This window comes from Galeopterus variegatus, unplaced genomic scaffold (assembly GCF_000696425.1).
Source record: "Galeopterus variegatus unplaced genomic scaffold, G_variegatus-3.0.2 Scaffold3087, whole genome shotgun sequence".
In the NCBI taxonomy this organism is placed as follows: Eukaryota; Metazoa; Chordata; class Mammalia; order Dermoptera; family Cynocephalidae; genus Galeopterus; species Galeopterus variegatus.
In genome coordinates this window covers 2,489-7,263 of record NW_007729198.1, presented here as the reverse complement: position 1 = coordinate 7,263, position 4,775 = coordinate 2,489, and the positions used below count along the sequence as shown (strand labels likewise).

The 4,775-nt window shown below is 50.0% G+C and overlaps 1 protein-coding gene across 1 annotated transcript in view; it reads right to left on the bottom strand.

The window, feature by feature from the left end:
* The window catches only part of OMA1 (OMA1 zinc metallopeptidase), a 66,715-nt gene extending 65,001 nt beyond the window's left edge, over window positions 1–1,714 (bottom strand). The window contains exon 1 of the mRNA XM_008583942.1: window positions 1,635–1,714. The gene's annotated coding sequence lies outside the window, so the exon portion shown is untranslated. The remainder of the gene's footprint in view (window positions 1–1,634) is intronic.
* Window positions 1,715–4,775: the final 3,061 nt, after the last annotated feature.

Sequence of the window (4,775 nt, the reverse complement as noted above, 5' to 3'; positions counted from 1 at the left end):
AAACCAGAGGGATTCTTGGTGAGACTTTGCACTGCATGAAGCCCCTCCCTCCTGCTTTTCATTTCCCACATTCCCACGTTTCATTCCCTTGCCCCCCCGCTCCCCCCCGTTTTAAAACCTCTCAGTAACTTATACCTTGAGATGGTTTTAGTCTGACCACTCTCCTTCAGGTTTACGTGAGATGGGTTACCAAACATCTCTCCTCAGGTCACTGGTATTCCTAAATAAAAGCTGATTTCCATTTTCACCAACATTTGACTTTTGAGTGGTTTGCTTTTGAAAGGGGGCAGGCAGCCAGACCTCTGTGCCAGGTAACGATGATCATTTATATCACTGACAATCAAGTGTCATTTAGAATAGAAATAGTGCCGGATATTTTTTAACCCTTGGTTTATCCTTAAGAAAGGGTAAAGAATTGGGAAGAAATCTATTTATACATTTTCAAAGAGCCAATTACTAGACTACGCAACACTTAAGAAAGAATCAGGGCTGATTCCTCTTCAAAGAACTGTGGCAGGTCAACAAACATAGCTGGCAGACTTCTAGGATTACTAAATTAATGATGTGAGAAAATTAAACAATATGGATTGCTAGCCTCTAAAAACATTTCAGATCCTTAATTCTTTAAGTACCATCTCAGAATTAGCAAGTATAGCACTCACAGCTGAAGCCTGGAAGACAGTTTTAACAACTCTTGCTGAAAATGACTATTTCTTCTCTAGTTTCTATGGAAACATCTGTCAGATTGGCAAAAATAGAACATGTACTTTAAAACAATCATTCAAGCAAAGTACACACGATGGAAGGCTTTAAAAAAAAAAATTATAAGGCAGCAGATTTGGTTCTTAAGCTTCCAAATGTCAGACTACACCCCTTCACCCTGGCTCAGAATGAGGGATATGAACCTAAATCCTTTTAGTGAGGATTACATGGCCCTGGTAGGAGACACTATAGCTGATCAACTCCTGAATTCCAAATGAGGTATTTTCATAGGACGAAAATTTCTCGTTGAGGACTGCAAGGCACAATAAAACTGTTGCTCCGTTTTACACAGCCAGTCAACATCCAAATAGTACTAAAACTGATTTTTGTAGGTAAGTTTAGGAAGGAATAATTAAAACGCCCTAGCACTGTTTAGACAGGAAATGTATTTTCACTGCGGAGTTGACGCAGGAAAACTTTTCTAGTTGAGACGGAGGGAGTAAAAGACAGGGGCTGACTCTCAGATACCGTAGGTGGCTGGAGGAGGTTTTCCAGAAGCGAAGGCGTCAGGGTGAGGTCCCCAACACTGCGTTAAGACCCTACTTTAAAAAGATCTGCTTAGAGGAAAGGCTAAGGCAGAGGGAGAGGTACATCCCGGGAAATACGGCCACCGTGCCCGTTTACGGCTCCCGCGCCGCCCGGGCAGCACCTGGGCCGCCGCATCGCCCGCCTGTCCCCACGACACCCGGAGCTGCCCCCGCCCGCTCGGCGCCCCTCGTCCCTCCCCGGGCCTCGCCAGCCCACCCCGCCCTGTCCTCACAGGCCCCGCTCCTCGCCCCAGCGACCCTCGAAGTGAGGCCCACCCCAACGCCCGCATTCTACCCCCTCCCTTCAGCCAGGCCCAACCCGGAAAAGGAGGGATAAGGCGTCACCGTGAGGACAGACCCCAGCAGGGGCGAACGCGATGACTCCTCTGACCCGACCTAAGCGCACGCGCAATCCCACCGACAAGCCCCGCCCCCTCACTTCCTGCCCTCTGCCCGGGCTTGAGCGCCTTTCGCTCCGCCCACACCGGGCAGTCAATACACCCGCCCAGAGGCGTCCTCTCAGCCGGCTCCGGACCCTGCGCGGGCTGTGGCGCTCTAGTGCCCTCGTGTGGCTGGAGGAGGAATGTGAACCTTGGCTGGTCTGCTTGCCTGGAAACAGCGTCCTTGTGCATGTTCTTAGTACTTGCCTTGGCTGAGTTGGGTTGTCTAAAGAACGATCCAGACGAGGTTGTGCCCGTTGTAGATTCTAAGGCAAAAGGCACTACTGGCCAAGACGAAGAAGACTTGAGGGCTGCCAGAAGACTAAGGGTTCTTGGTTCTGGAGCTGTGCTCAGCTTTCACATGACTTCTGGAGTGACATATTTTAAGAAAGATGAATTATAGCTTGAAGTGTCTGGAAGTTAGCTGAAAATAGCTGGCTACAAAATGATGTGTATAGTGTGCTTCATTCATTCACCAAAAAATGTTTCTGGAGCACCAGCTGCGTTCTATGTGCCAGCAGTGCACAAGACAAAAAACACGACTTTCATGGAGCTTATATCACAATGAGGAAAGAAAGACAATAAACAAGTGCTCAAATAAATAAAGCAGATATCAGATAATGCTGAGAAATACAGTCTCACATCCGTTTATTATATTTATACTCTGTCACAATGAAAACCATCTCGAAGGATATAAACACTAAACAATTTTAGGTATCTCTGTAAGTGATTTTTTCTTTTATTTTGTTTATGTGTATTTTATAATTTGCCTTTTACTTTGAAGGGGATATTCTGGCAGATCCCTAACTACTAGACCCCTAAAAACTGAAGTAGCAGGTCCCTTAATCTTCACTGGGTTTGTCTCCCAACCTCTGGAGTGCATGTGTCTTACCAAGGTTTCCAGCATGCTAGCCACCTCTTGCCCATCCTGCTTGATTAGTATAATGTCATCAGTGTAATAGATGGGTGTGATGTTCTGTGGGATGTGCAGGTGGTCCAGATCCTTTTGGACTGGACAGAGCCATTATGACAGAGCCATACTGGGCTACTACTCAGTTAAGTCTGCAGTTGCAGTAGTCTATAGTCATTCTCCTGAGTCCATCTGGTTTCTGAAGGGGCCAGACTAGCAAATTAAATGGAGATGTGACAAGGATGACCACCCCTGTATCCTTTAGGTCCTTAATGATAGCATTAATCTCCACCATGACCTACCATCCCCTTGGATGAAATATTGGTTTTGATTTATTATCTTGACATGGGGAGAGGGCAACTTCAGAGGCTTCCACCTGGCCTTACCCACCATGATAACTCAAGGTCAAGGATCTAATGTGGAGGTTGTAAGTATACTGTGGGCACTCAAGGGGAGGGGGAGGGGGAAAGCATTCCCTAGCAATATGGCGCCCTTCCGGGTTCTTCTCCACAGTAAACAAGCCCACCGGCACCAACACCCAAGCCCACCCGCACCAAACCTCAGTCAATCAGAGGTCAAGGCTCACTTCCTGCCCAGCCCCGTCCAATCAGCTACCGCCCTGTCCATCCCCTATCCAAACCCAAAGTGAAGCTCCCTATAAATGTACGCACAGTCCTTTAATAAAGCGGAACTTCTCTGGCGAACTGTTAGTCCGGGTCTCGTCTGTTCTTCCCTTCATTTGGTGCCGAAACCCAGGAAGGAGTTCACCCTGCGCCAGCGGACTCCTTCCTCAGACCTCCTTGGACTCCTCCGCGACCCCCGGGACTGACGGTCTGCCCTCGTCCATTTTCTCCGGCTCTGGCTTCCTTCACCCATCACCGGCTCATCCGTTAGGTAAGCCCCCTTTTCCTTTTGTCAGGCTTGTAGATTATTTAAACCTTCACCCTAATCACATTTAAACCTTCCCCCGGCCCCGGCATTGACATGTTCCTGGCCCCGGAGGCTGAACCTCCCATTCCTCCCTCTCTCTTTCTCTCACTCCTTTTAACCTTCCTCCTTCCTGGGTTCATCCTTGAACCCATCTATCAGCTACCGCCCTGTCCATCCCCTATCCAAACCCAAAGTGAAGCTCCCTATAAATGTACGCGCAGTCCTTTAATAAAGCGGAACTTCTCTGGCGAACTGTTAGTCCGGGTCTCGTCTGTTCTTCCCTTCATTTGGTGCCGAAACCCAGGAAGGAGTTCACCCTGCGCCAGCGGACTCCTTCCTCAGACCTCCTTGGACTCCTCCGCGACCCCCGGGACTGACGGTCTGCCCTCGTCCATTTTCTCCAGCTCTGGCTTCCTTCACCCACCACCGGCTCATCCGTTAGGTAAGCCCCCTTTTCCTTTTGTCAGGCTTGTAGATTATTTAAACCTTCACCCTAATCACATTTCCCCGGGCCCCGGAGGCTAAGCCCCCATTCCTCTCTCTTTCTCTCACTCCTTTTAACCTTCCTCCTACCAGGTCCTGGACCCCCGCCATCCAGTAAACCCTAGCGTGCTAGGTCCCTCCGGCTTCCGGCATTTTTGCCTCCAGGAAGTGAGGGTCTAGGTGACGACCTACACCCCCTTCCTTCCTGGGTTCATCCTTGAACCCATCTCCTAGGAACGGCATGACTCATTGGGGACGCCCTCTGAGTTCCGTCCTTCTCATCCGGCCACAGGGCTCATTCTAATCCTCCTTTTAAACCTTCTCTCTCTCTCTCTAATCCTCTTCAGAATGGCTCCATCTGCCTCCTGCGCCCGGCCGGCCGGCCGGTAAACAGCCCTGGTCTCCGGGACAACCACTGTGGGGTGAGGGTCCCCCTAGTCAGCCTGTTCTCCCTCCTGCCTCTTCCTCCCCTGTTTCTTCCAGCCCTGCTTCGCCGCCATTTCCTGTCCCTCAACCCCCACAAGCAGCTTTGCCGCCATCTTCTTTTCCTCCATCGCCATCTTCTGTCCAGCCATTTTCTAGCCCCACCTTACCGCCGTCTTGTTCCCTGCCGACTCCCATTTCACCTGCTCTGGTGCCTTCCTTTAGTCCCTGTATAACTTGTTCCCGGGGACTCCTCCCTTCCTCTACCATGGCTCCTCTCTGCGAAGTAGCTGGTGCTGA